This window comes from Rousettus aegyptiacus, unplaced genomic scaffold (assembly GCF_014176215.1).
Source record: "Rousettus aegyptiacus isolate mRouAeg1 unplaced genomic scaffold, mRouAeg1.p scaffold_m13_p_9, whole genome shotgun sequence".
In the NCBI taxonomy this organism is placed as follows: domain Eukaryota; kingdom Metazoa; phylum Chordata; class Mammalia; order Chiroptera; family Pteropodidae; genus Rousettus; species Rousettus aegyptiacus.
The window spans coordinates 52,984,322-52,996,073 of NW_023416312.1; the positions used below are offsets into that span (position 1 = coordinate 52,984,322).

The following is an 11,752-nucleotide window of genomic DNA, read 5'->3' on the forward strand; positions in this document are numbered from 1 at the left end:
TCGGTTTGGGTTGGAGTTTATTTTTATAAAAAGGTTGATTTATAAAAGAACTCTGCTTTGGTTAGTTTAAAAAGAAATAAGCGCTTATAGATAAATTGAGTCTTCCTAAAATTGTACTAAAAAATATGCCTTTAAAATTATAAAATTGGTACATTCATAAATTTGCTAATTTATTGAATGCTCATATATACAAAACAGTTTACAATTGCTTACTTTATTGTTTTCTCTAGAAATTAAGGCTACTAAGAGTTATAAATTCTAGTATATGTAAATGAATTACTAAGAATAATACAAGTAAAGGAAAAAATTCTGTATACGAAGTATGTAAGGAAAATAAGATGTGTTTTGAGATATAAAGGAGGTGTTTTTAAGAAAAAGAGTAATTTTATCCTAAAATAGTTTCAGGTTATTTAAAGGTTGTTTGAGGCACAAAAGAAGGTATAAAGTATGGAGATTTATTTTGAAGGGAATTGAAGGAAAGGTGTTTGTCTTAAAGTGGTTATTTTTGAGTGAATGAGAAGAGGCAAACTGAAGGAATGAGGAAAGTAATAGAAGGTTTGTGAAGAGAAATCCTGAGAGGAAAATAAAAGACAAGAACATAAGTAAACATGAAGTTGTAAAGGAAAAGAGAAAGAGAAAATCTTGTTTTAGACAGTCAATTTGGCTAAAGTTAAATGTATTTATCATAGGGTTTTAAAATGAACTTTGATGTTAACAACGTATTGACACAAAACTAGAGTTTGCGTTATTGTTCTGTTCCTAATAAGAGATTTTAAAAGATTTTTCTTTACCTGTGAACAATGCATTTAAGAAACAAAGGTTATGAATATGTTACCAATACAAGTGTTTCAAAATTGTATAAAGTTCCTAAAAATTTGTCGATATCTTTACCATTCATATGTCCTTATATAATGGTATCAGTCATAATTTCAGTTATTATAAGTTATTGTATGTCATGAATATCAAAAATAGGCCTAACTATTCAAAAACAAAAGGCTCGTAAAGAAGCAAAGGGCATGGCTCTGATTTGGGCCATGACAATACAACTATGACAATAATTAGATAGCTATAATTTGAGTAAATACGTGGTCTTGATATTGAAATTGAAATTTCGGATAACAGAAAAGATCTGTGTAACTAAAAACATAAAAACCCTTCTTTCTCAGAAAAAACACAGGGACTAATCTCTCTTTTAGAGACTATTTTTTTTCACTCGTCAGATCAGCCCACCCGGGATGACTGCCAGTGGCTCTTACAGGTTTTATTCACTTCAGAAGAAAGGGAACGGATCTTGCAGGAAGAGTGCTAAGGCTGTGTTAGAGCCAAACGGACAGCCCACTACAGACCCAGCTCGTATTCAACATGTCCTCCCGTCCAACTGTCCGCCTTGAGACCCCAACACCAAACAAGGTAAGGAGGCTCTCGATCAGTATCGCCAGCTTCTGATAAAATCTTGCTTTTATCAGTCAGTCAGCCCCAGATATTAGGGAGAAAAAAGGTAACAAAGGATAGGAAGGTTTAAGGATAAGAATTTGAGCAAGTTGAGGTAGCCCTGCACATCTTCAACAACCGGGATGATGTTAATATCACCCAGCTTAAGAAAATGACTAAACTCCTACTTACAACAATAAGCCCCACATTCAGTTCCTGAAAACTGCTCTCGACCCGGCCACCCTGCTACCAGATACTAACCCCAAACAGCCACTACATGACTGTCTCAAGTTCTTGGATAACATCACTTGCCTCAGACCAGACCTGACTGACGTCCCGTGGCCACAACCGGATACCACCCCCCTGTACACTGATGGAAGCAGCTTCGTCTCAGAGAGAGTCAGGTATGCTGGGGCAGCAGTAGTCACTGGAGAGACTGTCATCTGGGCTCAGGCCCTGAGTCATGGAACATCAGCTCAGCGAGCCAAACTCATTGCCGTGACCCAAGCACTCTGATAGCAGGTATGCTTTTGCTACTGCACATATTCGTGGGGCACTACATAAAGAGAGGGGATTACTCACCTCAAGAGAGAAGGAAATCAGGAACAGAGAATAGATCCTAGCTCTCCTTGAAGCCATCTGGCTACCTAAGAAAGTAGCCAACATACACTGCCCAGGTCACCAGAGGTCTTTGCCCACCAGACAACAAAGGAAGCCACCCAAAAACCAGTGGGGCCTATTGACATTCTGCTGGCCCTGCCCCCCAGAACGCTCTCAGACTTGCCTGTCTACACCCCTGCAGAACTTGAACTAAGCAGTAAGCTAAAGGGGTCAAAGGGACTCACTGGATGGATCCACCTCCCGGATGGGTGCACTCTGGTGCCCGGTGCCCTAGGTCGGGAACTAGTCTCACTCATCCATCAGAGCACCTACCTAGGAGGGACAAAGCTAATTGAATTTTTAAAAAGGGACTATTATATCCCAGGGCTATACAAAACGGCCAAAGAGGTAACAACAAGATGTCATATCTGCTCCCAAGTTAACCCTGGGCCTCTTGTTGAAGTACAAATTGGATCAAGACTTAGGGGCCAATCCCCAGGAGAACATTGGGAGTTAGATTTTACAGAAGTAAGCCCTGGAACTTTTGGATTTAAGTATCTACTTGTGTTCATTGACACCTACTCAGGATAGACTGAAGCCTTTCCAACTAAGAGAGACTGCTCAGGTAGTAGCTAAGAAATTAGTATCAGAAATAATGCCTCGATTTGGCTTGCCCTTGACACTGGAGTTCGACAATGGCCCGGAGTTCATCGCCACAACAAGTCAAACTTTAGCCAGAATGTTAGGTATTGATTGGAAACTGCACTGCATATATAGGCTTCAGAGTTCAGGCCAGGTAGAAAGGATGAATAGGACATTAAAAGAGACCTTAACCAAGTTTAAACTTGAAGAAACTGGTGAGAACTGGGTGAGCCTCCTTCCCTCCCCTCTATTGAGGGCACAGTGCACTCCCTACTGTAGGGATATTGTAAATTCATGTTTAAAAGACGACCTCCACTTCTCCCCAAACTAGGGAGGGTGGGCTCGCAGAGGTCTGTAAATTCTCCCTTCTTGGGTCCTTGTCTTGGGTCCTTGCAGGCTCTCCACCTAGTGTGGCAAAGGGCTCACCAGTTGGTCTCCGTGGCCAGAGTCCCAGCTCGGTCTCTTGCCCAGCCTCAACCTGCCTCACCTAAGCCTCACTGAGTGGGGGGGGGTACTTGCAGTTCCTAAGAGAGAAGTGTTTTGTGTGTGTGTGTTAATGTATCAGGCATTGTCCAAAACAAGGTAAAAGAACTCCGAGAGTCCATCAAGAACTGCTTGGCTGCAGCAGAGGCTCAAGGTGCGTTCAGTTGGTTTAGATCCTCCTGGATGACATGGGCCTTGCCGCTCCTAGGCCCCTTGACTGCTTTCTTACTGATCCTGACTGTTGGCCCCTGCGTTCTTAACTGGGAGCTTAAGCTTATCTGGGAACGGTTGGGCACCATCCAGCTCATGGTTATGGGTTCACAGTACCATTACTAGAAACGGAGGAAGCTCATGATTGAGCTTCTTCATTTACTAGTAGAAGGGGCGAATGAAGAACCAAAGTGACTCCATCTTAGGTATAAGACTCCATCTTAAGCACAGGCCAGTTCCCGGAAAAGCTGCAGATAGCAAGACGATCACCCCATCCTAGACTCAGCCAATCAGAGCAACTGTGGAAAGTAACTCTCCAAATTCCCCGCCTTGTTCCTTGGCGCCATCACCCAGCCAATCCTGCTAAGAGACAAGCTCATTGTACCAATCCTGTAATGCCAAGACATCGCTCCCCATGCTTACGATTTTTCCCTTCAAATACCCCTGAAGTCCCATGCTCAGGACCGCCTCCTATTCACTGCTGCGTTGGTGTGCGGACTGCGGTCTAGACTCGAGTCTGAAATAAACTCCCTCTTGCTCTTGCATCAGTGTCGGCTTCTTGGTTCATGGAGATACGAGTCGGGGCATAACACCATGAACCCCTTAGTATTAGTATGGATGTTTAGGGATGGCAGGTCTTGTCTTCTGTTTCTACTTCCTGCCGAGAAGAGTTGTAGTCCCTGCCTATTGGGGTTTCATGGAGCTATTTTTTTTTTTGCCTTAGTCAGAATGATATCTTGGGTTTCCTGCTGAAGTGCTGCCTCAGTCCCTAGACAATGAAAAAAATACAAACTTATTATTTAAATCATATATCTATTAATTTATATTATTGATTTGCCTATTAAGTGAGTAAAGGGAAACGGGCTTGGTTAATATATGTCTTAAAGCATAAAAAGACCTTTGGCCTAATGTCCCCTCTCCTCTCAGATGCTAAGGGCCCCGCCTGGCCTAGCACCATTTCTGCTAACAATGGGCCAATGACCCTTATCAATAGCCAGAGGATCTGAGTCACTAGTTTCTGGGGAAATATCGGGATTTGAGGGAGAAAGCCTTTTTTCCAAAGAAAAGAGGAAATAAAACTTAACTAGGTTTACTAAAAAGATTAATAACTCTGCAAGAGATGTCCCATTTCATTTCCTGCTAAAAGATTAAGAATTTCATAACTAGTGTCCCATATCACGTGCTCTGGCTGTGTGCTACCTTTAGAGTGTGTATGTTCTAAGAAGCTATAAATAGCATGGCAAATGATTGTATGAATATGCATCTTCATGACTTTATTCCCATTTTTGCTAGTTTTCAGGATTATTAATATGTAATTATAGTCAGCAGTAGGAGTTCACTGGAGCTGCAACAATGCAGAATAATATTATCATTTTATCCAAATTGCCTCAACTGTGCCACAGGACATGAGTTGAAACAAAGACTGCCAGCCTGTTAATTAGGAAACCAAGATTTTGTTTCTGACTAGCTAATTCACTCTGCCCTCAGCAAGTCATTTTGTCTCCCTTAACACTATCATCATTACAATGGAGATAATGATCCCTACCTCATTGGACATATTGATGATTATTATGTATTCAAAAGCTCGGGAGAAAGTGAGAAAAATGCTATAAAATTCAAGGTATAATAAAGACAATGTTTCTCTTGAAATAATGACAGTTTGTTTTCAACTTGTGGATAACATTCTATTTTTTTCCAGAATAGCATCAAGCCAACTTAATATAAAACTATTAATTTCAAAATTTTCTCTTTTAGTGGGTGGGTATAAATGTTTAACATGGGGAACATTGGCCTAGAAAGATATGCCTCTTTTTGTTTTGTCAAGGAGATGTCAGTTAACTACATGGAAAATGATTCACAACACAGAAAAAGAACTTTGGGGCATTATGTCTCTTATGAGAAATTAATTGTTAATCGACTCTAAATATCACCAAAACCATAAGCTTCATTTTAATCAAATTTGTTTCTCCACAGTTCTACAGAACACAGACATGTCAGGTCATAGAAAAAAAAGAAAACTACCATCCAGTAGACCCAGGCCTTTAAATCCACTCCTAAGCCCTGCTTTAGCTTTATGGAGCCTTTCATCAATTCATGAATAATTTCCTTTAAAATAAAAAAGAAAATGTGCCATTCATTAAAGGTATTTCAGTTTATTCCTTAATTCATTAATTAAACACTATTTTTGAACACTGCTATGTTTCAAGCATAGTGCTGAAGACAGATCAGTAAAAATGAGGACATGGTCTTGTCCTCATAGAGTTTACCAAGCTAGCAAACAGAAGAAATGAACTTGATTTATGAGTATAGTTCCATGTCGAAGAAAGAAAAATAAACATTTCTCACTTAGCAGAGGTGGTAGTTAGGATCTTAAATACTCCCCGGCCTTTCTTTGTTAGAGGAGTTTATAAACCTGCTCATTCCCACGTGATTTATTATACTTTTTTTGTGGAAGAAGTATACTTCCTTGACCTGTTGATATCAGGTTAGGCCATGTGTTTTGCTGTTTTGCTTTGCCTGAACAAATATGAACACAATCGACAATATAAGTTCTAAGGAAAACCTCTGAAAGTCATCATGTGGTTTTATTCGCTCTCTTGCTGCACTACCCCGCTGCCAGGAGCGCAGCAGGTCCAGATTGGGGTCTGCTTCTCAGCCTGGATCCAGGATGGAATAAGTCATGTGGAACAACACCAGAGCTACTGAAAATTTTCAGCTAACATGTAATGTAAGTGAGGAAAAAATTTGTCATTGTAGACCACTGATATTCTTGAGTTATCTGTTACCACAATAAAGCTAACTAATACAGAGCTTTGCATTCTTAAAGCTGACCAGTTACAAATGGTTAAGGAATTTAGATCTATACAGAAGAACACCCTCCTCCCCATTTCTGTCTCTAGTTGGATAAGGTCACTTTCACTAAATAAAATCAGAAGTGTCCCAACTCAATTTTGGTTTCTTCCCAAGAACTAGTAGATGGTAAATTCTTTATGAGACAATACAGGGAATCACTCATTCATTTTCTAATTCAAAGATTTGTGTGTTTTTTAAGTGAAATAACCTTCATATTGAAGAGAAAAAAATGTTGAATTATGAGTGGTGAAGTTTGATACATCTCTTTTTTATAAAGCAAATTGTCAAGAAGCAAAATCCATGCTGGTTTGTAACCAATGAGCCATTTCAATGGCGGTAGTGCTATCTGCAATAAGAAAGTAAACATCAAGGCAGTAAAACAAGGAACAGATCTTATCGTGTTATAATAATTTTTTTTTCCTTTCCACAGCATTCCTTGTGAAGTAAAATGTATTTTAGGCCTAGAATTAAAAGCTATTGTATTATAGCATTTTTCTAGATTGATCCTTATTAAAGTGTATCATAGAACATTATAGAACATTTTATATATATATACATATATATACATATATACATATATACATATTATATATGTATATATACATATATAATATGTATATATGCATATGTACACATATATACATATATATAGCATTTTATATATGTATGCATATATACATATATATAGCATTTTATATATGTATGCATATGTACATATATATGTGTGTGTGTATAAATATATATATATATAGAGAGAGAGAGAGAGGATGATGATGAGGGAAAGACAGGATACAGAATTAATAATCACAAAAAGTTATTTTTAAAAATATTAGTACTTTATAAAAGCATCTGCAGTCTTAAGTACACCCATAAAATATGCGAAATTTAGTTAGTACCTTAGGAGCCCTAAGGATCTAGTTTAAAAGGCTCTGGCCTAATTTCTTCCACTAGGCATTGAGAAATCAATGGCAAATTACATAGAAGTATAAAGGGAAAATTCCCTAGAGCCCACCAGTCCCCTATCCCAGGAGAAGCTGCACTATAACATATTCTGAGTGTTACCATCCTCTAAATGTTTTCACTAAGTAAAACATTCAGTAAGCATTTATAAGAGCAGAATTACTGGATCATGGTAATTTTGTGAAAACTTTGTGAATTCCTTCAGTGTACTCTCTGTCCCTTAGGCTGAATCACAAGTTGGAGCCTACCTGAAGGGAGATGCTGAAGTCTTAGTCTTAATTCACATTTAGCAAAGGTTTCTACTTCCTGGGGCTCCTTTGTCCAAAGGACAATGCCTAAATACTCATACCATGCCTTGGCATGAAACTTTAATGGACATTTACTCATGGAATGACTCTGCAATTCAGGCAGTTGGAAATGTTTTATTTGACTTGTTCTAAGACTCTTTAACACAATTGTGCAGAGTAAGTGAAGAAGAAAATGTAGGTTGATGGTAAAACTCTTCAAGTATTCCTTTTTCTCATCATCCAGGTTAGAATATATCAGAAACTGCCAACCTAGATGATACCATTTCATCACTTGCTTTTGCTGTGTTCTCTGGAGAGCTATACTCAAAGTCCATGACAACAGATGACACTGCTTTACAACTACTGTTGTGCCTGAACAATATACACACAGGTTAGCATGATCAGCACTATACTATAAATTGCATGAAGTTGTTGGGTAGTTAAGCTTTAGAGTCTGAAGTACTTGGGTTTAATTCGCTGTCCTTCCTCTGATTAATTCTCTGACTGTGAGGCAAAACGGTTAACCTATCTGAGCCTTTGTATCCTCTTCTGTATAATGGGAGAAGAAATAATACCTACCTCCCAAGATATTTGAGAGTTTTATTTTTACTATATGGACAGATATAAATAGGGAAAACGATATACTGTTAAAAGATGAAAATTATATGAAAAAATAAATTATAAAACAGAGTAAGTCAATGGGTAGGGCTGGTGTGGAAGTTGGGAGGATAAAATTTTTCTTTCAAATAGTTGATCAGGGTAGGCCTCAGATGAATAAAGACTTGGACAATGGCTTTTACTCAGAATGAAAATGAGAGCCACTGTGGGGTACTTAGAAGAGAAGTAAGTTACATGGTCAACCTTACATTTAAAGAGATAATTCTGACTACTATGTTGGAAATAAATTATAAAGGGACAAGAGGAGAAACAAGGAAATCAGTAAGGATGCTGTCATAGTAAACCAAGAGATGATGGTGACCCAGAATATCAGAACAGGGTGGTAGTATTGGATATGGTGAGAAATAGTGAGATTCTAGACAATTTTTATGGGTAATTTTATAGGTCGTTTTATAGTTGAGACATGCCATGTGAGAGGAAAAGACAGGTTAAGGAAGACTCTGAGTGTTTCCACTAAGAATCTAGTAGGATATAATTGCTACCTAACCAGCTAAAGAAGCCCATGGATGGAGCAGGTATATGTGTGAGGAGGAAGACCCACAGTTTAGTTTTGGGGGGATAGAGTTTGAGATGTTTATTAGACACCATTATCGAACAGAAAGAGTTCATCCATCCAGCACTGCTAGAGCCAAATTTAAACACTGAGAATTGCAGTGGAGAAAGATTGGCTATTTTATTATGAATTGCACCACCCAGGAGAACAGGGAAACTAATGCTGAAAAGCCCGAACTCTCTGACGGCATGTAGGTTACAGATTACATAGGAAAAAGTCACAAGACACTGTGGGTTAGGAGTTTATGGTCTTGCTGGGAGATGATTGGTCAAGGTGAAGTAAGGGAAATAAATAATTTCTTTAGATCTCGAGGACTTTTCTGAGATCTGTTTGTGTTCGTTCCTCTGTCTGATTTCATGGGAAAGTAGCCAGGAGGTTGTTCCATCTTAGGCTCAGGATTTGAAACATAACTTAGGTCAAGATGTTATCTTTAGCCTGCCAGAGGTCTGGGGTTGCTGATTATTTGGGGAAAAGGCTAGGCCTCTGAAGGATATCTATCTGTATATCTATCTATCTATCTATCTATCTATCTATCTATCTATCTATATCTATATCTATATCTATATAGATATAGGACCCTCAGTTTCAACATCCAAGTGGAGAAGTTGAGTAGGCAGTTGGCTTTATGAGCCTAAAATTCAGTAAAGAAGACTGGGCTGAAGTTATAAATTTGGGATGTTGTGAAGATTAAGTGACACAATGTATCTAAAGCTCAAAAACATTATGTGGCATATGTGACATAATGAGAACTCAATATGTATCAGATTAAGTGTTGATCATAATACCAACAATTATAATTTTTACTACCTGCATAGCAAAGTGCTTGGTGCTTAGTACACTCCATATATGTGTATGAAGTAGTCAAAGAGGAACACTTCAGGCTACTGTGTATGTAGGTAATTTTTGAAAGTGCAACATAGGAAATAACCATAATGTAATTTTTCATTTAAAAATTATGTAAATTGAATATTTTTTAATTTCACAAATATTTATTAAGAAATAACTACAGCTACTCCAAACAGAAACACAAATTCCTCCTCTAGGTTTATTACTGTTTCTTACCCGAATATGTAAATAAGAGTTCATTTATTTTATTTTTATTTTTATAAAAAGGCAATATATCCATTGATAAGTTGAAAAACCAAAGCCATATAACAGAGTGTGTACATTGAGAAGTCTTACTTCTATCTCTATCCCTATCCATTCCCCATACTCTGTAGATCAGGAATTGGCAAACTTTTTCTATAAAGGGCCAAGTAATAAGTATTTTAGGCTTACATGCCATGTGGTCTCAGTTGTTATTACTCAGTTCTGCCATTGTAGTGCACAAGCAGCCATAGACAACACAGAAACAAATGGTATGGCTGTGTTTCAATAAAACTTTATTATAAAAATAGGCAGCAGACCTGTTGACTATAATTTTCTATGCCTGCTATAGGTAATTGTTTTATTAGTTTATTTTGTTTATGCAAATACAAGCAAATATAAATATATATTATCATGTCCTCTTTTTATATAAAGGTTAATCTAAGATATACCATCATTCTATACCACGAAGCAGTATTTTTATTGTATATTTGGATATCTTTCTATATCAATATGTAAAAAAACTCATTTTTTTCTGTCTGCATTATAGTCCATTGTATAGATGTAACAGTTTATTTAATTAGTTCTCACTTGATAAACATTTGTATTTTTTTAATCCTTTGCAATCACAAACAATGTCTGGTGAAAATCTTGTAAATACATCATTTTATGTGTGTAAAAGTATACCTGAATGATAAATTTATAGACTTGGGATTGCTGGATCAAGGGGTAAATACATTTGCAATTTTGGAACATAATGCTAGACTCACCATTATAGATTTTTACCATTTTCACTTATAGCACAATATATGAAAATGTCTGTTTCAAAATTATGAAATGTTTCATGAATTGGTGTGTCACCCTTTGCAGAGGCCATGGTAATATTCTCCGAACCATTTCAGTTATAGTATATATGCTGCTGAACTGAGCACCATGAAGTCACTTTTAGTTAAGTAATGGATGAATGCTTTTGGGTGGCATGCAGCCAAAGACAGGGCAAACTCGAAAACTTCTTACCATTGAGCTTGGAGTCAAAAGAGAGAATTTTTTTTTTAAATTTTTCCTGGACAGTAACAGGTTTTTGTTGTTGTTGTTGTTGTTGTTGTTGTTGTTGTTGTTTTGTTTTGTTTTGGTGTTCTACTTGGAGGGGAGCAAATCACAATCTCAAATTCCAGCAATAAATTAACCTAATCTATTCACTAGCTAATAGGTACATAAATGGCCAGAGTGGATAGAGTTCTTTGCATATTGTAACCAACATGGACTGCACTAAGATTCAGAAAAGGACAAGGAATTATGCAGAGCTGGTTGACAAATGAGGGGATCTGGATGTGATCAAGTAAACAATAATTTAAAAACTAATAAAAAGAGTCGACATTTATTAACCAGAGTTATATGGGCCAGACACTTTGTCAAGTTACATATATATGATTTATTGTCACAACAACTTTATGAAGTAGGTATTATTATTTTGTATTTACTTTACATATTTTTAAACCAAGGGAAGTTGCCTGATGTCATATGCCTTTTAAGTGCAGAGTTGGGAACTAATCCTTGCAGCATGGGATCTTTTCTATTGGGTTATATCGATTTGCTGTCTGGGTGGAAGGATAATTTCAGAATTAGTTGAGAAAAGAAAATAAAAGAAAAGCAGAAGCTTGACAAGATCTGGACTCAGGCAAATGTATGTTTTTCTCTTTAAGAAGTTGATCAGATATTAAGAAAGAGGTTTCTAAAATGATAATTGCAGTTAACATTCTGGTGCCCAAAGTGGTCAGAGTAGTCATTTAGTATCCTTCTGAATGATGGACCCTTGACAGCTGCAGGTACCGCTGCCTATGTCTGCCCTTTGGGTTCTGGAACAAATACTTGGGAGGCTTTTCAAGAAAAAAAAATTGCAGAATTCAGAGGGTTTTTGACCTGGCTTAGAGATTCACATCTTGGATTTTTATGCATAAAATTTCAAGTT

General features: G+C 37.3%; 1 non-coding gene across 1 annotated transcript; it reads right to left on the reverse strand.

Annotated features, from left to right (window-relative positions):
- Positions 1–10,609: 10,609 nt before the first annotated feature.
- Positions 10,610–10,715, reverse strand: LOC118608148. Its single transcript, XR_004952943.1, has one exon. It is a non-coding gene; the product is annotated as a U6 spliceosomal RNA (small nuclear RNA).
- Between the last annotated feature and the right edge of the window lie 1,037 nt (positions 10,716–11,752).